At 34.8% G+C, this 26,980-nt stretch overlaps 2 long non-coding RNA genes across 2 annotated transcripts in view; one reads left to right on the top strand and one right to left on the bottom strand.

Annotated features, from left to right (window-relative positions):
* LOC141434090 (uncharacterized) overlaps positions 1-10,269 on the top strand; it is a 35,939-nt gene extending 25,670 nt beyond the window's left edge. Inside the window, exons 4-5 of the long non-coding RNA XR_012452007.1 lie at positions 7,895-8,033; positions 8,679-10,269. This is a non-coding gene — a long non-coding RNA (uncharacterized lncRNA). The remainder of the gene's footprint in view (positions 1-7,894; positions 8,034-8,678) is intronic.
* LOC141434088 (uncharacterized) overlaps positions 1-26,980 on the bottom strand; it is a 164,599-nt gene that overhangs the window by 13,780 nt on the left and 123,839 nt on the right. The window contains exon 5 of the long non-coding RNA XR_012452006.1: positions 18,962-19,000. This is a non-coding gene — a long non-coding RNA (uncharacterized lncRNA). The remainder of the gene's footprint in view (positions 1-18,961; positions 19,001-26,980) is intronic.

Here is a 26,980-nt window from a genome sequence, read left to right as displayed (position 1 = left end):
GTTCTGTACTCTTTTAACCGTAAAGCGGAGTGCTCATTATTAAAAAAAATCGGCAAAATTTAATTGCTGGATGGAATAAATTACGGTATTATTCAAACAAAAATCTTAAATGTCTTTTCTTGTAACGTAAATAAGGCGCGTTTCGTAAACGCACAATTGAACGATTATAATTATAAATTACTAGCTTTTGCCCGCGGCTCCACCCGCGTGGTATTCGGTTATCGCGCACTGTTCCTTCGGGAACTGTGCATTTTTCCGGGATAAAAAGTAGCCGATGTCACTCTCGGGCCCATAAACTATCTCTATGCCAAAAATCACGTCGATCCGTCGCTCCGTTACGGCGTGAAAAACGGACAAACACAAACATACCAACACACTTTCGCATTTATAATATTAGTATGGAAGTATGGATTTAGTCTCGTGCGTATAGAACTGTGGGAAATCAATCATCATGTCAGCCGTAGGACGTCCACTGCTGGACATAGGCCTCCCCCAAGGCTTTCCACTCAGACCGGTCTTGTGCTTTCCGCATACAACGCGATTTCGCGATCTTAACCGCGCTAACGTTTCGATTATTCTGGCATGTGACCAGTAAGTAAAAATATGGTTATGAACTAGAAGCTATTACAAAACAAGACTGCCTAGCTCTATAAACTATTTCATTACTAATTTTATGTCAGCGTTCTTAGTACCCACTAAATTATTAGGTTTTAATTAACTTTACATGTACCACTATGTTAAATCACACAACCATTCAATTTCCATAAATAGCTCATAAACAATCTTAAAATATTTCTGCCTAAGAATTTGTTAAATGTAATTATAAGTTATCTTACTTTGTTGTCATAAGTCATTAATATTTATGTATTTCCATTATGTAAATACCATTTAAAGCGTTCTATTATCTTACTTATAATTGAAATATGTAAGTTGGTACCTAGTAGGTATGTTTATAAGTATATGACCAAGACATATTTCTATTAGAAAAAAGCGGCCAAGAGCAGGTCGGGCCACAGGCCATGTAATAGGGTTCATTACTAATATGCGGCAAATATTCATTATTAAGTTTAGATCGACTTGTAAAGTCTAATGCTGTGATAGTTTTCCTTTTTAATTCATTACCTACATGGACTACAACCAAATTTTTTTTTCATATTTTTCTAGCGAACGGTTTAGCTTGTAGAGGACCGGCCGGGGACAGTTGTTTGTAACAAAAATTAGCACTTAAAAGCCTAAGTTTGCAAACGGATCTCTAAATCAAAAACGGTCTTAGCGAACTTATATTTTTTTGAAAAGACATATTTTATTTAACAATACTCTACAATGAGTATTCAGACCTGAAAAAAAATCATCCTCAATTTACCTACGAGTATGTATACGGGAGGTACCTCAAAAGACATTTTCTTAGCAAATTTTATTCTACCATTTTGTCAACGTGATTATGATCATTCAAACTTACAGCTTTCTAGTATTAACAGCCCGTAAGTTAAGCCGCAGACAAACGGACAGATGGACGGACAATTTGCTGCTTAAATACAAAAAAACAGCAATTTTTTTTTAATTGTAATAATTGCACGTTAAATAGCATTTAAAATGCAATTTTTGCTATAGTTTTTTTTTATATTTAAGCAACGACTAATGACAAAACCACGAGATTTTCTCGTAGGACTGCGAATTTGCGAAATCCTAAAAACAACATGACACGTAACATAAGAGGTAGGTTCATATTTTTAGGATTCCGTAGCCAAATGGCAAAAAACGGAACCCTTATGGATGCGTCATGTCTGTCTGTCCGTCCGTATGTCACAGCCACTTTTTTTCGAAACTATAAGAACTATAAGTACTGTTGAAACTTGGTAAGTAGATGTATTCTGTGAACCGCATTAAGATTTTCACACAAAAATAGAAAAAAAAACAATAAATTTTGGGGGTTCCCGATACTTACTGAATCTCTGGCATATTTTCTAAACTGAATAGTTTGCGCGAGAGACACTTCCAAAGTGGTAAAATGTGTGCCCCCCCCCCCTGTAACTTCTAAAATAAGAGAATGATAAAACTAAAAAAATATATGATGTACATTACCATGCAAACTTCCACGGAAAATTGATTTGTACGATATCTAGTAAGTAGTTTTTGTTAATACGTCATAAATCGTTAAGTAAAGGAAACTTTTATATTATGTTACTTGCTGCTACGGAACCCTGCATGGGCGAGTCCGACTCGCACTTGGCCGCTTTTTTTTCTGCTATTCACATATATGTGTACCCAAATCCAGGGGCCTATTTTGGGGTTCCGGAGCCAAAACGACAAAAACGGAACCCTTATAGTTTCGCCATGTCTGTCTGTCTGTCCGTCCGTCCGTGGCTTTGTTCGGGGACTATCAATGCTAGAAAGCTCTAATTTTGCACAGATATATATGTAAACAATGCCGACACAAATGGTATAATAAAAATTTCAAAAATTTTTTTTTTTGGTACATAGACGTAAAGTGGGGGTGATTTTTTTTTCTCATTCAACCCTATAGTTTGGGGTATCGTTGGATTGGTATTTCAAAACAATTAGGGGTTTGCTTAGACGATTCTTCGATTCAGTGCTTTGTTTGCGAAATATTCAACTTTAAAGTGCCAATTTTCATTAAAATCGAGCGTCCCCCCCCCCCTCTAAAATCTAAACCGGTGGGTGGAAAAATTAAAAAATATTGAGAATGGTAGTAAGTATATCAAACATTCAAGAAAAACTATAACGGCTGAGCTTGCTTGAGAATTATTAGTAGTTTATGAGTAGATAGCAGCCTGGTATAAAATACACCTAAACTTGGAAGATTTCGTATACGAAAATCCTTAGAAAAATATTACTTAATTTTTTCATAATGGCTACGGAACCCTTTTTTGGGCGTAATGGCTACCGAAACCCTTTCTTAGATACTTAGCTTAGTTTTTAATATTAGATTTTCGCTAGTTATTTATAATCTTAGATATTTACGCTTAGTTTTTAATATAGATTTTCATTTAGTTTATAATATTTGGTATTATTTCTTCTTTTTGTTATCTTAATAAATATATTTAGTCTTAAAAAAAAAATAGGTAATAATTAAATAGCTTCTAATTTGAAATTCAAATAATTAAGCATTTCACAAGACTACCCTACTAAGAAGAACGTGCAAGAATCTTGCCAAAGAGTCCAACTTTGCCAGTGTATAATCTTCGCAAATGGGTTGTCAAGTCGCTCCCTAGGTATCTCGTAATTCCTGATGCTCGAGCTGATTAAACTCGTGGCTGCCTAATGCCCTTGATCGACCGATTGGCTACACATGTCGACGCGGCTTAGCTGCCCCATATTTATTACACCCTACATTTTTCCGCCTCCGAAATTTTTCTTAAAAATATTTATCCAATATACACAATCAGTGCCGCCTCATCATTTATGAAAAATCGTTCCTCTCCCGAAAGTCCTCTATAAAAAGCTCATTCCAAATTAAAATAAAGGTCTAGCTTAACTAAGAAACCGAATCTTATATCTGCTTCTAGTAGTGCGATGCGAATTGCGCTCTGATCCGTTGAAAAAGGGAAAGATTTCGTTCATGCCTTACTATTTTTACGACCTCTTCAAAGGGGCAGCTTGTCAAAATAAATGGTTGTTTTTCAAGATCCATTTGTACGGTGTGCTATGAGCACTGAATTATAGATTGTTAAAAGAATAATAACACAACATGTCGATATTTCGGTCGTGTTATATAAAGCGTTAATAGGCGTATAAAGCCCGCAGGCAGGCCGTTCCGATCGGGGCGGCTTCTATTTTCGTTGCCTTTCATTGAAAGACCTTAATAGATTTCATAACAATTATGATAGTCGATTAACAGTCGTAAAGTGTTATTTTTATGTATAATTTAAAGGTTGAACGAATGGTTATTATTAAGTCTCAGCATTGCGATAAAAATTACGGTCGTCATCGGTGAATAAAATGGAAGATTATTGACATAAACAGACATCCGCATTTTACTTTATAAAAGGTATCTATGCTCTTTACACTGACATGGTATTACCTTGTGGCTGTGTATGCTTCATGGAAGGTCTCCGGGAAAAGTCCGGACAGTAGGTACACGCAACTATCGACGTCGTAAAGTGAGAGGTTGTATGTGGGTAGGTGTATGTGTGGTTTAGATGTCGGCGAGTGCGCGGAGGGACAGCCCAGTCGCACCTCTATCGGACGGGTCCATTAACATGAAACGTTATTGGGGCCGTATCTCGAACCCCGAACATTTGTACAACGCCGATTGCCCCGACGTTCCATTAAGAGGAAGCATAAAAATACATTATTATGTGTTAATAATTTCGAAAGAAAACGTCTGTTCGGTTTCCCATCGATGACAAATTCAAAAATCATATTTATTACCACTTCATCATGTTTTAAGTTCGTTATGAACGGTTAAGCCTTCGGAATATGGAAAATAATTGGGTTTCGCCTTATCGAGCGTGAAAGCTCGGCACCTCGAGTAGCTTAATTTTTTGTTCTCGTACCGACTGTGACCTCCGGGCGGCGAGTGCTTGCGACATTCGCGATATCCTCGTTTCAAAAAACGACTTTCTTAATCTACCAAAATATTAACTTCAGAGGTATCTTCTTTATTATCGAGACGTTTTTAATTTTTTGTAATGTAAACAGTTAGCATGTATGAGGGTCGTTAAGGCTTTAAAATGATTTCGCTGTGGGTAAATAAGAGAATATCAACAGTATAACTTAGCTAGTTTACGACTTATGCATGTATGTGTGCCAACTTGAGCATACAAACCCAAATACTTACTACGTAGATTACTAAGCTTTTTGTTAAGGAGATCTGAGGTAAATGTTCAGATTGGTATATATATGTATGTACATAGGTACAAAGGCCTTGTTATACCAAAGCAGGAGGAGGTGATTACTCCCAGATACCTCGTAAAATTAGTATCTAACGGGGGCATGTTTAGTACCAAACTGGTTTGGAGGAAACCGCGGCAGGTGCAAGTATTTTTTCCGACTTTGACATGTTATTAAGGTAGGTAGAAAATGTTAAATTCAGATATTCAAGTATAATTTTCAAACAACATTATGTCTCCTGTCTCAAGTTTCTTATCAGTTTACTTTGCATAATTAAATATCTACTTTATCTTATCTTGCTTTTGCGTAAACGATCTTTCATCTGAAGGATATTAGGTATATTGATGGTATTTTTTTATTTTAATACTTAGGTAAGTCTCTAGTGAAAGTTCTTTACTTAATTACAATTTAATAAGGCGAAATTATTCGTGTGTTTGTACTTGAACGTGTCTACTTTGTTTTATGTTTTAAGCAGTTTCAAGTTGATTGAACACTCTTAAGAGCAGCATAAAATTCCTGCTTATCTGACATGAAATCAAATTATGATAACCAATGCATAAGCTTAAAAAACAGTTTGACTAGACTAGATAATAGCAACATAACATTTCTAGAAAACTAAGTACGTTAGGTTCCTATTTATTTTATATTTCATAATTTTTTATGTAAATACACTCTTTGTTAGTTATATCTTACCAATTTGTTAATAAAATAATGAGATAGGTAAGTAAAAATATCATATTAAAAACATTCGTTTAAAGTGTTGCTATACGTATCTACTGTATTCAATCAAAATTTAAAGACCCACAAATTACTTATCTACATTTCCCAACAAAATCCTAACCCGAGCGTCTAAAGCGAAAAACGTAAAGGTAAGATAAAAGGGGTCTGCCAATCGATATCTACTTCCTAACCCTCCCTGTAGGTGCCCCGTATTTGCCCGCTCATGATCATGAACCTCTATACTTTAGTGCACCCGCCGTCAGTAACTTAGCTGAACGAGCTGTGCCTCTCTGTTAATGAGACAACATCGTTTACTGTCAAACGTAACTGGGCACGGGAAACGGAAAATATTGGCGTTAAGGTTAACGTTTGCTTCGGCTACGGGATTGTAGAAATCTAACTAGATTAGGTATAATAATGACATGTAAGTTGTTAATAACCGCGCCCACTTGTGGTTGTTTGTAAAACCTACTTGTAATGTAACTAATAAGTATTTACAACTACGTATCTAGGCAAGAATGATATTAAATTATTTTTTACTTGCTTGTGTGATGGTGTACAAGTGTTGAGTAGGTACCTACGAGTACTTAACCAAGTTGTTTTAACAAGCTTTTACTTATTTTAAAATTTAGATACCGCGGTGTTAATGGATACGCGTGGATATATAATTAAATCTTAACTATCAAATTTCACTCGCTCTCAATAATGTGATTGGCTTGAAATTTGACTTAAAATAACCTAGATTAAATAGATAACATTAAATATAAATAAATATATAATTAACATCAATTAACCTAATCCTAAAGTAAGTACAGCTTGCATTATGGGTACTTAGTTAAGAATAAATGTAGGTACTTAAATTAGGCTTTAAACACCCAAGACTTGAGAACAACATTCTTATACTTACATAATATCTGCCCCGACCAGGGATTGAACCCCAAAACCTCAAGCTTAATAGTCAGGTTCTCTTCTAATTGCTGGGCTATCTGGTCGCCAAACAAACAAATAAAGCTTGCATTAAAAACTAAAGGGTCTGTCTATAACATGTCATGCATTTTGTTAAAAAAGTAGGTATCAAAATACCCAGCTACGTCATTCCGTTGCTAGGTATATTAGCAGTGTCTCAGATTACTAAAAAGATAAGAAAAATAAATCCGCATTTGTGGAAATACCTGAGCCTTTAATCTCAGCCTGCCTCTTACCTGAGGTTATAAATTTCTCATCCGATACGAATTGGAAACCCTGCAGTGGCACTTGATTATTCGACCTACGCGTTTTGTCCAATAAAAACTTTTAAAACACACGAACAATGTAAAAACAGTGTTGTTATCCGGCCCAAAATAATACTGTATAAAACATTGCCGATTGAAAGAAACCGAACAGACTAAAGGCATGTAACTTTTTACTATATTTTATCGCCTTTAGATTTTAAAGTGAAAAGTACAGATACGAAAACGGTAAAAGTTTGTATTTTTATTGGGTATTAAGTATACTTTTACTGCTAAAAAAGTATGCGAAAACTCGCTAAAATTCCGTTATTTTTGTACCCCTTTAGTAAGTAACAGTAGTCTTGTAGCGTCGCCACACAGGTCCATCGGCCCTAAATCAATTGAACTGTGTACCCTAAGTGTTATCACAGACGCATACATTTCAAATTCATTCCGACACATTTAGAATTAATTTATGCCGTAGTAGATACGTCCCGCCAACTGCCAACAATCGTATCTAAATCAATGAACGTGAGTTGTAACTGTACGAGAAAATGTATGATTTATATTTGATTTATTTATTGTAAATTAATGTTAGAGCTTTTGCTGTTTTGCAAGCGTTACAGTTAGATTTAATGCTGAAACTAGGCCAGTGATGTTTAGTAAAAGTATAGCGATAATAAACTTAGTTATTTGATGCCTTATGCTCAGGAAAATGGATTTCATTTGAGCCTTGTCTTCGTAGAATTGAGTAGATAAATTATTTAGCGTTCATATTAGTTAAGTATTAAATATGAAAATTTATTATTCACCGACTACGTGAGATCGGTTACCATAATTGAGGATGAAAATACAAGTAGAATTTTATAATACAATTACTTTGTACATGCCTAATAACATGATATTCAACGCTCACAAGCTTGTATACATAATTATATTTAATATCTATTATTTCCATACCAATGTTCGACTACACGAAAATATATTCCAAAATTATGTTATTGTGAACAAATCATCTGCTAAAGGAGCAGTGAACGTCACATCTACATGTGTTAAAGCATTTTTAGTGATACGGTGAATGCATAGAAAAAATACCTACTTTCTTGTTATAGGAAAGGAGAGGGCTCAGCAGCGCGCCGTGCCTACATATTTTATTGACCCCGTCCGATATACACGAGGAGAAGAGGTGAGATGCATCTGAAAATACCTCGCTGGATAAAGCTCGCTCCTTTAAAATTGAGGCGCGCGAAGGTACGTATAAATATTAAATTAAAAATCTTAAGTTTTCACCATTAAAAAAATGAATGTTTTGCTATGTACTCTTAAATGTAATTAAAGGACAAAAGGCAGTGTGACATACTCACTTTTTATTTTTCTGATCAAAGTTTTATTGTTGTTTCTATATTTGTAAACCTATTAACTTTTTGTGGGCCCCTAACTACTTATATGCTTCTCATATCTATTCAAAGGTAGTTTGCCTTATTTGTGAATTGTGTTTCTTTCTTTACTTTTGTACAATTAAATGTACGTACGTTTACGTACTTTTCTATTATACATACATAAGTAGAGAATACAAGTACAGAAGCATTTAAGTTCCTAGGCACAGTAATCTTGAACTGTCTGAGTTTATCTTCAAACTTATCCCCTACCTCTATTCCCTGCGCCGCGTACGTACTCCAGTACTTTACCGGGGTATCAGTCGGTGCGGTATTCCCAAACTGCACTTCAGTGTTCCCGACCGGCACATTCAATATACATACGCCTATATACACGTACATATATACCTACGCAGAACTCATTCGGAACACGTAACGCGTCTATGTTTTACGCGAATATCTTATACGTAACGCACGTTTGTTTTGCTGTGTGTAATTTAGCGATTTTATATGTTTGCAGGTCGGAATTTCGTACTTCGAAAGTGGTGAATATGGGCGATGAAAGTGAATCATGTTGAAAGTATAATCGGAGTTTGCAATGGGCGCCACGGGATATCGAGTCGAAGATGGTTATGATTATCAGAAAAAATATGATGTAGGAAATAATTATTACGAAAATATTTTACTGTAAATACCTACTTAGTGGTAATCTTTGAAGTATGCCCGACTGGTTTGGAACCAATCCTTGTCAAGGAAATATTGTGCGAAAAGACGAGCGTAAACTCTCGAGTTCATGGTATGTTCGAGCTCACCTTGATAAGGAACCACATGAAAAAAACAAACAGCAAAACATGTCAGGCATATTTTGAATATTAATATAAGAGATACACGGGTGTATTTTATTTTAATAATAAAATCTATTTCTAAAAAATCATTTTAGTTCACAAGGTAAATATTTATGCAAGTCGTTTATAAAATAATAAATCAGTTTTCATAATGCTAACGCTATGTTAAAAGAATATTATATTAATCATAACTATAAGTTAAATGATTTTACAACGTTTCATTTCCAAGTAAAAGGTCATCATACCTTAACGTAAGAATATTTTTTTACTGATTAGATTTAAAATACTGGTTTTTCTAATAAATTCCTAAACGCATTTTTGTAGCTGTACTTTCGTAACAAAATGTAAAATGAAAGGCCTACAATTAGTGCGATTGACGGTTGCTCCAAAAAATCTATCTAATGTTTTTCCAATTATGTGTCACTTCAGAGATGTTATCATTGTAAACTAGCAGCTTCGTCGGATCTCTGAACGTAATTCTTGCTTTCTATGAGAAAGGGTAACTTGTTCAGACGGGAACCGATTCACTGAATTTATTGGATTGTTCCCGATCTATTTTCCGTCTTGTTTGAGGTGTGGGAAAGCATTTCAAATTATTTAAAATTGTGTTGCACATTTACGCGAAAATTTACGAAATATCTGTAAAAATAGAGATGTTGACGGCAGTTGTCTGAATAATAATAAGATGGCTATAAAATTACTTGGTCCACCTTCCACTAGGTTTTAGTATTTTATTTGTATGAGAATTTATCTTTATACCTTTCATGCGTTTAGAAAATGCTCCTAGCGCCTATATTATGAATGTAATCTCCTTGCAGTTTAAGTTATTGATAAATTTCATTACCTCAGCTTGTGTCACTTTCGGTCATATTTAGTACCATATTCTCATAAGAATATTGTATACACTAACAATACTTGGATCTACTCAGTAATCCGAAAATAAATTATTTTGATTTGATTTTTGATAAATTAATGTTAACAATTATTTATCGCTATAAAGCTTGATATCATAACTTTACATCGAAGACAATGCACCTACATGTATACATATACATGTTGAGACCTTTTGTAACACTTAGACTGTTATTAATTATGGCCGGAATATTAACTAATGTGTTGTTAACAGTTCAAATAGACTTAATGAATTTCCAAATTATTTAAAGGATAGATTACACAGATATATTTTTTACAGTTAAACATAAATTATTAAGTAGCTAGAACAGTAGGTTCGTCATAGACACCTACATTAAATAAATAAAAAAGTGTCTGAACACACTAAAGTTTTGGTTAGGTATATATAAACCGTTATTAACTCATGATGGGTTTATGTGTTGTGTCAGTAGGTACTTACCTATCTAGTACTTATCTAATAATAAATTTTAGAAGCTTCCGCATCAATCAAGCTTATATTATAAACAACTGTTATGTTATGTCAGTTAATGTCTTCATCCAGGTTTTCGTTCAGGATGCATTATATTAGGTACTGCAACTATTAGTGTATTATAATAAAAGCAGTATGATAATAAACCTTTTTATTCTTTTTCGTTTCATTGCTTTAAAACACCGCCGTTTGCGATTTCAATAAGTAACTAATATCTGATACATTCAACTGATATTCATTTGAGATAGAAGGCGTCTTAATGGACCGTTTATATAACACTTTATTTCTTTGACTTCACAAACGCCGGTGTGTTTATCCTCATCTTAGTCATCCTTTTTGTATAGTTTGTAGGTGAATATTTAAAAACTACCATAAGTTTAAAAATAAGTAAGGTAAATATCCTATTGATTGACATGCTAACGCCCGAACGAAGACGATGTCACGTTTATTGGTAGTGACATAAAATTAAAGATGACAATTACTGGGACAATGACCAACACTGGCACGTTAACTAACCGAAATTTAATTAATTAAGATACCGATACGGATCTTAGTAGATTACTGATATTTAACAAGGACATAATTTAAAAAATACAGATATTTAAAACCGTGCATATACATAAGTAACTACGTACGTTCTTAACGAAAGGTTAAGTCTGACGCAACCGATACCTACAACCACAAGTGCATATCATATTACCTACCTGCGAGGTAGGTACGAGAAATATTCAAAACTCGCCAAAATCAGAGTTTAAATCGTCTGTTTTATGATTATCGTGTACTTCGATGGTAGGTATCTTTTGAATACAAATTTGCGAGCACTCACGCAAAGCCGATTATTTGCTTTCAACCGAAGATATACCTTATTCAGGGCATAAAAGGTCTAAAATTCACTGGAAATATGCAGACACACTATGATATAGGTAAAAAGTTAAGTTTACAAGATTAGTAAAGGCAGTATTTTAAGGGCGAATCGACTATTTGCGTGGAAATCGTAGCAAAACGTGACTGTTACGGCCCGGCCACAACTCCGTGCGGCCGGGGCGGTGCTACAAGCGTTTTCTCTGCCCATTGCGTGTGTTGCCAGGTAGGCGCTGTGCAGCGAGCGTTTCAGCCGCGTAATGAACAGAGAACACGTTCGTCGCGCCACCAATAACTCGTGGTCGTTGCCGCTTAGTTACAAAACTTACAAACCTTTGATGCATGGCCTAGGTGGGCATTTCTTATTTTTGTGCACACAATCACTTCGGCAAATTATGTCACTACTGTGGATGTAATTATGCTTTATAATATGTAAAGAAAGTATTAGATGGATTTTAGATAGGTACGTGAACTCGCTTATCGTAGGTACGTCACTTATCGTTTTTATTGAAATATTAAAAAGAGCTGTTAGATACTTTTGTTATTAGCATGTCAAACACTGGGGCATTTACCTCACCAGAAGCGTGTTTGACGTTTTTGCTGGATCGTAAAAGTAGCAATTGCAAGGAACTGTGTCGATGACGACTTATTGTGATATGAATTTACGCAACTTATTCAAACGCACACAGGTTAAATAAAAGTCGTGTTTAGCCGATCGGCCATAGGCCATCGCACTGCCGTCGTGACCCCTGTAGTGTGGGCAAACACTCGATGAACCAACGGCGTTGAAAAAGTGATTTAGTGAAGCCCAACAACTAAATAGTCCTAGTGGTAGTAAAACTCTTTATTGTGCAAAAAGGAAATGCAGAAAGGTTACAAACAGAAAATTTCAAACTACAAATCCCTGAAGGGATCCCTTCCAGTAAATTTTGGAGTACCTAGTCAATTAAGAAATTGAAAAAAAAAATTGAAAAAAGTTTATTCGGTTGTGTTTCGGCGTGGAGAGTAAGACAGCCGGTGAAATTACTGGCACTTGAGGTATCGCATCTTAGGCCTCTACCCCTGGTGTTGCATAAGTTTATGGGCAGTGGTGATCTCTTACCATCAGGAGACCACTTGCTCGTTTGCCATCTAGTCGAATAAAAAAAAACACAAATATCCAAAATAAACTAAAATAAAATGAGAACAATAAATACAAAAAAAAAAAATAAAGCAATCAATTATTAGGGATTGATAAATAGATATCTAGTAACACTAGGGAAATAAATAGAAAGTAAGTGTTGACAAAAGCGTAGCTACTTTGAAAAACTAAGTAGGTATGTATGAAAAATTGTACAGGTAGATGAAATAGTGGGAGAGAGTACTGTTTTTAACCGACTTCAAAAAAAGGAGGTTATCTATTCGGTTGTATTTTTTTTAATGTTTTTTGCCTCAGAACTCCGTCATTTATGAATCGATTTGATATTTTTTTTGCGTTCGTCTGAATGCTTTCAATTATGTCCCATAAGCACCAAATTAGGATCTGATGAATGGATCCTAAGGAAATCGAGGGAACTCTTCAAATGTTGTAGGCACCTATGGTAATTTTGATATATTTAGTAGTAACTCGTGCATTTGCTCTTGAAAAGCATCATTTGGTCAAGTGGAGTTGACCATCGGAGTTACTACTTAAACAAGTATTTCACGGGTTGAATTTCAATTACTTTAACACAGTTGCTAAGCAATTTATGCTCCTCGTAATGCATATGGTGAAATGGAATGGGTGGTGAAGCACCAGTACTCCTCAATAAAGAAAGTCTCTACATCGGAAAAAGCAATCCTTTGTAAAAGGTGACGAGCAGTTGACATGAAACTATTGTATCTTAGATTATTTACACTAAAAAGGGTGAAAAAAAAATTGTATATTTTTTTTTAACCCACTACAAAAACCATGAAAATAATTTTCTACCAGTCTGAAGTCGGTCGGTGCCTCAGCACGAGCCAGCAAGAGTGGACCTATAGTCATCTACCTCACCTAGGTAGCTAAGCACTTTTTGTTGCGCTTCAATCACTCCAGCTGGCTCGTGCTGAGGCACCGACCGACTTCAGACTGGTAGAAAAATATTTTCATGATTTTTTGTAGTCGGTTCAATCTTTTGTTATAATGTTTTTTATTTTTAGTTTTTGTACAAAACCTATCAAAAAACCGCATTATAATTTTTACGATGAAAACAAAAGCACATCACGCAAGCCTTCATAATAAACCATTGCCTAGTTAATCAGAATAATATATTGCGACTTAAAAAACATTAGGTTGATATGAATGGCGTGATAACAATTAGATTCGACGTTAGAGCTAATAACTATTCAATTCTAGCGTTAGATAATGACTTAGGTATCAACTACTGATCGCTGTATCGTTTTTATGGCCGATTGACTTAATCGTGTTTATAGATTTCGTTTTAGGGTTCTTTCGAAAGTTATAATGTGACTGTGAATGGTAGGTATAACAGATTCGCTATCGATTCCTCAACCGGAGAGTATATCTTGTCTAACGCACTCAAAAACAATTATATTCACCATTTCTTCTTCTCAAAAAGAAACAATGTTTTTTCAATATTACAATTGGCATAAACATTATTGTGCTTATATTACTGTTGTAGCAAAATTTCCTACCTACTAAAAAGTAGGTAAAGCTTATATGTTCTTAGGTTTTTTATTTTTAGGAAAGCAAATTTTTTTTTAACATGCCTTAAGTATAAAAAAAATTGTTTAATTCAGTTTTCATACGATCCATATGATATGTTAGTAACAGAGAAGTCCTAATAATAATCCTAATAAGTAATTCTAGAATAGTTCTAATAAGTTATCGCCTCTCAAGCAGAGGGTCGTGGGTTCAAACCCCGGCTCGCACCTCTGAGTTTTTCGAAATTCATGTGCGGAATTACATTTGATATTTACCACGAGCTTTGCGGTGAAGGAAAACATCGTGAGGAAACCTGCCCAAACTGTGAAGCAATTCAATGGTGCGTGTGAAGTTCCCAATCCGCACTGGGCCCGCGTGGGAACTATGGCTCAAACCCTCTTGTTCTGAGAGAAGGCCTGTGCCCAGCAGTGGGATGTATATAGGCTGGGATGGGGTGTAGGTAGATAACTTATGAGTTTTTTGTCCTTACGTCACTTTATGTACATTTTTACTATTTTAGGTTACCTACTAGAAACGCGACGCTCTAAGTAGCAATGGGCACAAAAATCTTACAGAGAGTAATCATAGTAAATCTATAAATTATTCTTAAACTTAAGAAGTCTCTTATTACTATTTAATTAGGTGTTAATGTGTAACTAGAGCAAGTCTAAAACGGAACCCAATTAAATCCAGTTTTTTCTAGCAAAACACTAACCGTCAGCTGATTTAACTGCCTGTCACGTTGTTTTATAATTTCACGAATGGCTGAGTTAAGTCTAACGGAGTTTACGCACGCAATCACTCTCCTAATATTTATAGCTAACCCGACTTGTCAGCTGTCAAAATTACCGTCTGCAGTCGTAGTGTTAAGATTTAATTGCAAAAACGCCCTTTGTTCCAACGACGAGAGTCGCTTTTTTAAAGATTACCTACTGAGCATTACTGCGAAAATCAGTAGCATAGAGTATAATGTAAGTACCGTTTCAACTACTTATTTCATTGCGGTGTTTGTTGCTCGAATGAAGAAGACACAGATTATTAGGTAAGTACCATTTTCTGATTGTGCAGAAAGAGTTAGTGCATAATTTAGTGAATTAGTTTAGGAACAATAAAAAGATAATGTCATTTTTTTCCACAACTCTACATACCAGGTACGTACATAAGTATAAAGATAAGTGCCTCAATTACCACCTTGTTAGTTTAAGGTAAGGTTATTACAAAAACCATTTCAATGTATTTTACATTATTACATTTTTACTCAATTTTCTATTCTAACACAGTGCAACGTACCTGTGAGCAGATCACAATAAGGCTAAACGTTTTAGGTTATGTTGATTAACACGTTGCTTTAATTTAAGAACAGCTGACGCTAAGCTCCCATTACATCAACATAATCCCTAGCGCCATCTAGCGTATAGCGCGCGAACTACGTGAATTACAGCGCCATCTATACGCAAATTTCTGCAACAGCTACTTGCTTACCACTACATGCACAACTTTAACCGCTCTCCTCGCACTTGAGGTAAAAAGGGAGATAAGCGCATCGGCTTCTCAATTAGAATTTAGGTATCTCCACGGCGTTGATTGGTCAATACGTGTGGAGGCAAACAAGTTTTTGCTGATAAGACCAATAGGAGGGCAAAGGCGTGCGCAAAACAAGCGGCCATGCTATTTTAGGCGGAGCTTGTCTAGATCCTCCTTTATATTCGAGATGTATGCTGCAGTCATTTGAGTTATGTCCCATGGCACAGGGCTACGTGTTTTTCAATGAAATGTGGGGCTGGTTTGTTTTGGTGAAAGACATGAAGCCTGGCTTAGATTGTTTTAAATAAAACAATTTATTGGATAAAGGACGGATTTATAATTTAAGTTTTGACAGATAAGAGCCATGAAAATCTATTAGCGAATATTTATTACCCTAAATAACCCTGCTAGGAAACCGCGTGCCAGCAAACTCCGAAAAATACCTTGTTTTATGAGGCCATTGAACATTTTATTGCATCAGGAATTATTATGATAATAATGGAGGTAAACAGGAACATAAATTACAGAAGATAGATGCATCTTCTGTAATACCAACCTACAAGTAGAGAGTAGGTAAGTAACTAAGTAGATATCTATATATCAGTACGTAGGTATAGGTAGGTACCTACATTGAAAGAAATGTAGAGACAGAGGGTAAGTGTAAACAAGTAGCAATTACGACAGCCTTGGTTGATTGGAACTACCTACTCTACGGAGTTATGTCTATTAGTAACCGACGGTAATTTTCAATTCAATTAGGTTTAGCTTAAACGTCATAGAGTTACTCATGAATAATAGGTAACTAGGTTTGAACTTACAATTATATTACCTGAATATTGTATTGTAAAGTTACCTAATCATAGGTCAGTCATAGGGAGTCATTCACGATGACGCGTGCCGTGGCTCTTATTACAATGTCACTAATGTCTAATTTTGACAAAATCAGGCGTCTTCGTGGATGGCACTAGATATACTTATTACCTAAAACTAACTATTGCTTGCAATTTTGGTTGCATCCCGTGGGAACTTTACACATTCCCGGCATAAAATATAGCCTATATTTAACAGGTAAAATATATGTGTAACATGTATACGTAATTCTTAACTAGGTATGTTAGCAAATTAATGATTTGATTGATTGAATAGGTAGGTACTCATGTTAATGTACCTAGCTTAAATATAAATGAACGATTATTTAAAATTACGTAAGAAGTTTAAGTTTCACTACCTATTACTAACAAATATTTTAAGTTCAGATAATTTTACTAAAATGCTTGTTTATTTTAAAATCACCAAAACCTGATTCATAGTCAAAGCATTTGGTACGCTTTAGAGTCATTACATCTTAACTATTTATTTTTAATCTTTATTTACATTTCATAGATGGTTGAATTGGGGCATATTATATATTATGTTGTATTTTTATCTATGTCGCTACTTTATATATCTACATTCCAGATTAGACGATAATAATTATCAGCCGTAGGACGTCCATTGTTGAACATAGGCCTCCCTCGTAGTCTAGATTACCTACCTAATACGCTAGCAAATCAAAATCACGATAAACAAAAGTCACACTTACAGCAAGGGCACTCGAAATCGTGAAAAGTAAATAAACCTGCGCCACCCCGTCGTAAGACAACAAAATCGTCACCTCGTAAATCGTAAACGTGAATGAAATCGTTCTCGATTGGCGTATTAAACGTTTTAATGTGAATCAGACGAGCATTCAAACTTTATTGACGCACAACAGGTGACCGTAGGTTTTATGGGCATGTGACTTCCACACCGTAAAGTTGTGACCTCTTAAAAATAAGTTGTGACTTTTTTGACGTAAGTTGTGAGTTTAACGGCGCTATTGTTTGGGGCTGTTTTTGAATGAATTGGCTGTTTTTTTATTTTATTTAGTGACTAGATAGTAGCTCTTGGCATATCGTACGTTTATATCTTAATAACCAACCTCTACGAGACTCTCACTCTAAATGGAAATCTGTGCCCTACAACAGCGAGCATGTTGTAGTAGCCGTCGCCCTATAGCAGTCGCAATATTAGGCCGAAATATTTTTAAATCTCGAAAATAGCTTAACAATTTTGACGATTAACTATATTTCTTACGTACTTAGCTACGTACCTACACATTTCTTTCTAAAATACTTTCCTCTAAAAAACTGAAACTAGATAACCGTCAGAGAATCGGTTCTGATTCCAAATAGCTTCAGGCATTTTGGGAAACTTATTATATTTCTGCTGACCGGCCGTTCGTCACATCCACGTTTGGACCCATAAGAACAGATTTGAGTGCCTCCAAATTCCTTCATTTGAGACAGATTGCTTCCTGGGTCATTTTAATCCTTAACTTGATAAATTTTTGTTATTTACTGAAAATGTTTGGTGTTCAAGATTAAAGCTTAACGCCTGATATCAAATGGTTAGTTGTAGATGGATATCTTTTTGCTTAAATTTTTTATATTTTGTTGAGACCCTGTTATTTTTAAAGTTTGTTCAGTTATATAATGCCATTAAAATACAATCGGATATGGCATAATATATTATGCCATAAAAATACAATCGGCTGTAATTTGTAAACTTTAGGTAGGTACTTGTGATAAATATCGTGCAAGATGTAGGTAGTGTTATCAACAATATTACTAGTGTAGGTATTTCATGTATGTCTTTAAACAAACCTAGATACAGTACCCACTGTATTCATCAGAGATGTCTTGGTTACAAAAATATTAAAACACTCGCGATTGACAATGGGTATGGTAGTGTTTTTGAGTACACAAACCGGTAGGTACAGTAGAATTGTCCTGGAAAGGTAGAGTTGCTCTACATCTGATAGTACTGAACTTATCAATTAAAGTAACTAATTAAACGATTCAATTTTATGCGACTTAACTTATTTAGTATTTGAGCGATCAATCAGACAGCCATAGAACTGTTCAGACAAATAAAAAAAAATTGGAAGGAAAAACAAATTAATCAATTTTGCTAAAATAGGAAGGTACGGTGTGCGACTAAGTATAGTTCCTACCAAATTTCATGAATCTAGGTCAACGAGAAGTGCATTAGTTGATAATACCTTATAATCACAAATATCAAAACCTTAAGACATTATACATATATTATGGAAAAAAAAATCTACTTAGAATTTAGCTGACCTACAAACATACTACCTAACTCATCAACATAATTACTGTTGCTTTCAGTAGTTTTAATAGAATAGACATTAGGTAGGTATTTAAGACACGGCAGCTAACCAACGGTGCGTTAAATTCATTGTGTCTACAAGTCTCTAATTGAATTTTTAACGATCATATATGATTGCTACAAAAATATTGTGGCTAGTCACGTCATTCACAAGTTTGATTTGTTTTTCTTTGTCATAAAATGAATAACATGGGTTTTAACCGACTTCATCTGTAGTAATTAACTGGTCTGGCCTACGTTTTCCTAATGAATATATATCGAATTAATAATTAAATTATTTTATTTGAAGGATGATTCAGTAGTTATAACTTCCTTACCTTACATCCTGGTTTTTCTCAGCCATTATCTTTCCGCATCTGAAACAAAATATTAATTTAATTATGCAAATTCTAAAAATACATCATAATTTATGATTCAAATGTATAATACACGCGAGGCCGAGGTTTACTGTACTAACAGTTGGAAACACATTATGTTGTTTATTTTTTGTTCCAACACCCACCTATACGTTAAAAATACGGAACCCTAATTATCACTACTAATAAATAGATACCGGCTATCACATACATATAAAACACACTATCTTCTAAGTTTATTTGAAGAGACTTTCTGAAGAAGATCTCTATTATATTAAATATATGGACCCGGATAACTCACGTCTTAAATTGAGTTTAGCTTGACATGTTTCGGGCTAATCCGTAGCCCTTCCTCTTAGGAGCAACGCGACACGCGCACTGCGCGCTGCCGATCTGCTCGCGCGAAGGAAGGGCTACGGATTAGCTGGAAACATGTCGAGCTAAACTCGATTTAAGACGTGATATCCGGGGTATTATTTAATATGAGTGAGTCTCACGGTAGTTTCATGTTCAAAAGATCTCTATTGTCCCAAAATGTTCAAGTTCCTGATTGTACAGCTACGTCGCAGTCTAATTCGGCGACATTGTCGACATCACGCCTCGCTGTGGACACCTTGTCAAATAATTGCAGGCAAGACCCCTACGCGTCACACCGTAAAACCGTCTGCCGCTAGTCTACTCTCACATTTACGACCACACCGATACTGATAAATATACCTAACCCCGCCGTATAACATGCACCCGCTATTATTATAAACGATACCGTTTACGACGGAATAATATCTACGTTTTTATTCCCTGTTTACAGCCCGTTGTGCAAGTTAACAGCGCACTTGAACTTGCCGGGCTAGTGACACCATTTGATGGAGTTTTATTGTTTTGCTCAATGGACGAACGAATTTTACGAGCGTGTCGTAATCTGTGACGTTGTGGTTTATAAGTTGGATGCGTACGCTACGATTCTGACTCACGACTTATTTAAATACGACCATAACTTTCCATTTCTTAGACGTATTCGAAACACCTACACGCGAGCTAGCCTACTTCTGGTTTAATGCCACTTTTTTTCTCAATGAAATGATTAATTGTACGAGCGAGTAAAATTTAATGACCTGTAACGAATAATAAATTTGCCCACCTACAAGCTAGTTCGTCATTGTAACAAATTGTATGAAGACCTCGTATCTTTCGAGATAAAGGAGATGAAAGGTCCACAAAGTACCTAGATATGATCCTTTTCACTGTGGATATCTTGCTCTAATATCATTGCTCCCGGTGGTGTATTTTCATAGATAGAAGGAAGAAAATCGCGCTCGCAAAGCGTTCCTCCATCCGGAAAGTAGATTTGCATTATTTACCTATTCATATTTCTTGGGCAAGGTAACCTTTTCGGGGGAAACAAATAATAGGTCGAATGCATCTGGGTCCGTATTAAGGGACGTCTTTTTATTCGCTTTGAGGTTTGGTAAATATTTTTCTTAGCTATTACGACTAACCTACGTCTCCCCGGTGCGAGGTTTGGGGTGTTTTCGTTTTCGAAGGGGTAGGCACGGCATGTATCCGATGGAAAATTGGATAAGTAACATATCTATTATTGACGAAGGATACCAAAATAAGGGGTTTTCTTCCTTTACCGTGGTCCAGGTATACGCTTGGTCACGTGCGGGGCCTGAAACCCAACACGTTGCAATTTACCAAAAATACATACTTTATGAAAAATAAATCAACGGCAATACTTCCAGCAACTTGTATATCGTGTGAAAAGATACAAAAATAATCAGTAATTAATACCTACTATCTCATTTTTTCTACAATAAAGAAGAATCAACAAAACGAAGCAAATATTTAAGTCATGCAGCAAGCTACCTTTTAAAAAAAATCGGCCAAGAGCGTATCGGACATGCCCAAAATAGGGTTCCGGAGCCATTACGTAAAAATTAAGTAATATTTTTCTAAGGATTTCGTATTTTATACGGAATCTTTCAAGTTTAGGTATATTTTATACCTTAGGCTGCTATTTAAGAGTACAACTACTAATAATTCTCAAGCAAACTTAGCCGTTATAGTTTTCCTTGAAATTTTGATATACTTACTTTTGAAAACTTTTCCACCCACCGGTTTAGATTTTAGAAGGGGACGCTCGATTTTAATAAAAAAATTGCACTTTAAAGTTGACTATTTCGCAAAAAAATCAATGAATCGAAAAATCGTGTTATCAAACCCGTAATGGTTTTAAAATACCTATCCAACTATACCCAACACTAAAGGGTTGGATGAGAAAAAAAATCACCCCCACTTTACGTCTATGGGAGGTACCCTAAAATTTTTTTTAATTTTTTTATTGTACCATTTTGTCGGCATTGTTTACATATATATCCGTGCAAAGTTACAGCTTTCTAGCATTGATAGTCCCGAGCCTTTGCTCGGCTTTCCGCGGACGGACGGACAGACAGACAGAGATGGCGAAACTATAAGGGTTTTTGCCATTTTGGCTCCGGAACCCTAAAAAAGGAAAAACCAGTCTCAATTAACTGTCAATATCTGCATACCTAAACAATAGGTGATTACTTTTTAAACAAACTGGATTTAGGTATGCCGATTGAATATCAAGTAGCGATAACATATTTGCGATTCAGGTTGAATACAAAATTACATTGGTTATGCCCGTGACTAAATTATGATGGCCAATTTTGATCAGTCAAAAATCCCATTGATTCACGGCATCAATTGAATGCAGCTAATTTAATCGCGAAGTCCTCTTAAGTAACAGTAGGTAAAACCCACTATAAAGATTTTTAAGAATTATATTGAACTAATTTCAATAGGCTGTGATTTCTATCGCCACGTTCGTAAAAATAATCTCAGTTACATTTCAGCTTCGTAAAGTAACCAAATATAGTAGGTATTGAAACCGTCTTGAATATAAAATTATTTATTTGGATAAAGATTAATACAAAGGTATGGGTAACATGGTCTGATTTTTGTCAGCATTTCTGACAACTTTTAAAATGTATATAAAACAATAAATTTAAAAAATCAAAACCCGACTGTGTTAAAAAATACTAAAAATAATAAAACAAGACGTGGACGTAGTGGTCTAGAACTCTGATAAGTAGCTAACTTAAACCGCAACAGTAGGGACCCATTAAGGTAATAAGAATTTTTGAGCTGGTCGCTGTTAAGTCCCGACTGTTGAACTTTAAGTTAGCTACTTAATAGAGTTCTAGGCCACTACGTTCACATCTTGTTTTATTATTTTTAGTATTTTTTTACGCAGTCGGGTTTTGAATTTTTAAATTTATTGTTTTATTTCATACTTATTTGATATTTTTGTGAATTCATTTTGATACCCTACTCGATAGGTTTGAATAAAAAAATATTTTTGAAGACTCACAATTTGGCGCTAAAAATCCGCCATTTTATTTTTTAATAATTTCATGTACCTACCGAGTGTTACTCGCGCCATTAAGGCGAATCTAATGACGTATGATTTATCAAAATCGGTTCAGCCGTTGAGTAGTTACGAGAGGATATAGAAATAGACATACATACATACATACATACGCGTCAAACACATAACCCTCCTTCTTCGCAGTCGGGTAAAAAGTAGTTCAGCATCATCATCATGTCAGTCGAAAGACGTCCACTGCTGAACATAGGCCTTCCCCAAGGCTCTCCACTCAGACCGGAAAAAAGTAGTTATAGTGACATAACTACAATAGGTGAACATATGGTATCGCGAAGTTTTTTGTAGATATTAATATATTCCATAACATACCTAGTAGAGCATTTTTTTGTTCTATCATCGTACCACAGCGCATGCGATGAAAGATGTTTCATGGCAACTTTGTTTACACTTTGAGTTACATTATTGAAGTTTTAGTAAGGAACCCTAATTTGTTCTGGTAATAAATATAGCCATTGGCACTTTGGAATAATTTTGCAATCTAATAATCAAAGAATTTTTAAAATCGATAGTAGTTTTTGAATTAATTCGTAACAAACATCCAAAAATACAAAAATCGAAAAATCCAAATCTTTCCTCTTTTTAATATTATATAGTAATCATATAATATAATAATGTAAATGTATTATACGAGTAAAAGGTATAAAATTAAATGCAAATGAAGCATTTGTATCACTAAATAACGGTTGAAAGTGCTTTTTAGTTAATTCAGCCATTTTCTTTTGTTACCAGTTTCTCGGTTTCATTGTGCTTGAACTCGAAATATAAAAAAAAAACAGTGACACTGACATTTTTAAAGACGCTGTATCTTTCTAAATTAAATCTTAGACTAGGATTTGAAAAGAAAAAAGGAAGATGAAATTTGATCATCAGGCTGTTTAGATTGACTTACTTACCGTAGTCGAAACGAGAATTTAAATAGTAAAAAAAAAACTGTATGTGTTAATGGAATTTCATACAATTTCCCGGCCGCTCAGGTAGCCGGGAAGTGTTTTTTTTTTTTAATTTATAACAGTCTATAAGGAAACTTCGTGTACTACAGTTTGCAACAGTTAGGCGGACATTTCTAAGCATATTGGAGAAAAAATAATAACATACCTACGTTATCATCATTGGCAAGAATTTAAATATTTTTCAATATGAAGGAACGATTAAAAACAAAACTCGATATCCGAAAGTGGTATTAACTGGTCATTAAGAAAATTGGTTGCAGATACGAAGACGATTTAAAAACTGCATCTTATACTTGCCCTCAGGCACAGCATCCTTTAAAAAGATCACATAAATTAATATAATAAAAAAGTGGAAGTTATGTGACAAGCGTGCCCGTTTCACCTTTCGGGCGACATCAAAATGGCGGTATTTGGTATCTCATTGATTGGATACGTACGTCCTTTCGTTTGACACTTGTTTTCTTATTTTAAACCTGAGTGGGATTTGGCATTATCCTTTTACTCGATGGGGCGCCGAGATTGCAAGTGCAGAGCGACTTAAGTAGCGTTAGCATATTTTTTCATTTTCAGGCATTTGGTTTAAAAATTAGTATTAAATTTGAGTGAACTTCAAATGTGATTTGTTGAACAAATGTTTTATTGCATCTGACTAATCCAGCGAAAAAAACCTCAAATTAATATTTTATATCTATTCAAAAACTTGTCAAGTACCTAATCATAAGTTACATTACACAAACGACTATGCTAAAACCATCTACAAATTATTTTTAACTAGAAGCAAAAAAAAACATGAATTAAGGCCTTAAATGACAAAACAAAAAATCTCTATCTAGATACAATTATAGTACCTAATTATTATTTATGTAAACTGTATTGCATAAAATAAAAAAACAAGGTCGATAAACGTCTACAAACGTGAACTATCCCATCAAAGGATCTCAACCAGTAAACTTTTGAACTCTTAATATTTACGAGAAACAAACGCATGTGGTTTTTGACCATAAATGTATTTCCTGACAGAAATCTCATGCTTTTAAATGTGTCCTTTGGATAAGTGAAAAAATATGTAAAATTTGTATCGGTGCATAATTTTCATTATTTAACCACGCGTTTCTTCGCACGTTTACGGTTGACGTGTACGAATGAGCTCATGCATTTCATGAACCAAGAACGTGAGCTTGAAGCTTCATTAAGACGGTATTTTGACGGATCTCATTACATCGCTGGGCCGCTCAGCTACGGATTTATTAATAATCGATCATAGACGGCAATGTAGGTACTGCACCACGCTATATGTGTATGTATATATATTTTTTTAGTAACCTGTATATTGTCCCACTGCTGGGAAAAGGCCTATAATATTAATGTTTTTGAATTTAAATTTGAATTTAATATTTATTACAGGCGTAAGTAGGTAATTTTATTTTTTGTATAATATTCATATTACTTACGCCCGTAATAAATATTAAATTCAAATTCAAATTCAAAAACATTAGTGAACTGTTACTTAATAAAAAACCAGCCAAATATGTGTTGGACTTGTGCACGTAAATAATAGGAAAAATGAGGGAATTTCATAGAAAAAATATGATTTATCAATACATTGATATTTGATAGTAAAATATACGTTTTAATGTTCCCCAAATTTAAAGTTCGTAGGTCTATGAAAAGATTAAAATTTCTCGGACCAAAATTTTGTAAAAAGGTAACTTTAATGGGTTACATTTATTGGGTTTTACTATTTTTTAAAACAAAAAGTACATATATATCTACTCAAAGAGCGCTAAACAACGATATACCACTCGAGGTGGTAGAATAACATTTTATTTGCGCCCCTTATATTTATGGGGGCCTCCCTAAAAAACATTTAAAAATTATATTATAACCCTAAGAAAAAATCCTGACAGTCATACAGGCAGAAATGATGCTATTCCAAGGGTTCCTTTATTTCTTGTAAGGATTGGAATCCTATAAAATAAAAGCTATAAACAAAGTACATAGTAGGTACTTTCAAACCACAGTTTAATATGCAATTAAAAAAAGGAAAAACTGTGTTAATAAATAAAACCTAAAATAAAACATTTGCATTTTGCAAATAATGAGATTAAGAAAATATCTGCTGACGGTACTTAGAAAGGGGATTGCACGCAGAAAATGCATCTCGCCTCGGAATCGGGAAATGAACGACAGCCACGACTGAATAGCATCGAGAAAATAGAGCTAACACAACCCTATGCTTTTTCAAGATGGTAGGGTTGATACAATGAAGTTATCTATCAACGTTTTTGTTACTTTGATCGATAAATATGGGTCTATAACCTTATTAGTCGAAAATAAACCTGTGCTGATTAGCTGGCTGATTGACTGACTTTTTGGTTAAGTACGTCAATGTCCCTTAGGCTCCGTATGCACTATCTGGTTAGCATTGCAGTTTTAGCGTGCCGTCTCTCTAAAGTACCGCTTGAGAAAGACGGCGTGCTCAAGCTGCACGGTTGCCGCATAGTGTGTACGTATGTTACACTTGGCGGGCAGAAATTTTTCAAAGAGGCTACGATGATATCGAAAAGAAACGGGACAAATTTTGCTAAATTTTCGAAGTATGTAACATAACTATATAGAGCCTTGGTGATAGTTCAGTCATATACCTATACAATTTCATCAATGTGGTTACAAATTAAAAAAAATCGTTCACTCAGTAGGTTAAAATTTATTACTTCATTTCGTGTGATACAAGCTCAACTCAACCTGATACTATTCAAAAGGTCTTTTCCTAGACGATGACGTTATGTTATATATTTGCATAAAACAGAAAAGCATTGAGGGACGTAATTGTGTGGGTGCTGATGTGTGGAAATATGCACGGGGTGCAAATGAGGTCTGATTAAGGTTGATGGCAGAGGGAGGGTAGTGGGATTACGTAATGAGGATTTACGAGATGGGTTATTCAGATTTTGGGAAGAGTAGGAAGGTAACAATAAATATAATCGTATGTCGAATATTAAAGAGGAAAATTGGTATTTTTCGCGAGAAGTAACATTAGAGTTCTGTTATCGTTATCGTGAACAAGTGGCACTAGTGTTTTATTTATTTTATTTTTTACCATAACTTGTAATCAACATGTTAAAAGTAAAAAATTCCTATAGACATCCAGAACGTATGAATTCATATACTTACTCGTTTGCTCAAACTAAAATCAAAACATACTCATTTCACTAAGCTAACAAGATACGCGCGAAAAACAATACCTCTCCTTGCAGTCGGGTAAAAAAACGTTTTGCGCAATCCTTTTTTTCATATTTTTTTACAGCTTAGCTAAGTCGTTAAAAGTCTACGAGAACAGCAAGTTAATCATACAAAACACATTATACAAAAAGCTCAACTAATCTCTAGTAAGTATCTAAATAAAAGCTCTGTTCATATATTTTCAGTCGTAAACGCCGAACAAACAGTGGATAAAGAAATCTCGACTCATAACTCAATATTAACCTAAAAGCCGATATTACTATGTTCTAAGAGTTTTTTAACTTCAAAGAGAGCTTGTTAGTCCCGCAGAACAAAAGG

The sequence above is a fragment of the Choristoneura fumiferana genome, chromosome 13 (assembly GCF_025370935.1).
Source record: "Choristoneura fumiferana chromosome 13, NRCan_CFum_1, whole genome shotgun sequence".
Classification (NCBI taxonomy): Eukaryota; Metazoa; Arthropoda; class Insecta; order Lepidoptera; family Tortricidae; genus Choristoneura; species Choristoneura fumiferana.
Note: the sequence above shows the minus strand (reverse complement) of the source record. Positions and strands in the feature narration are given on the sequence as shown.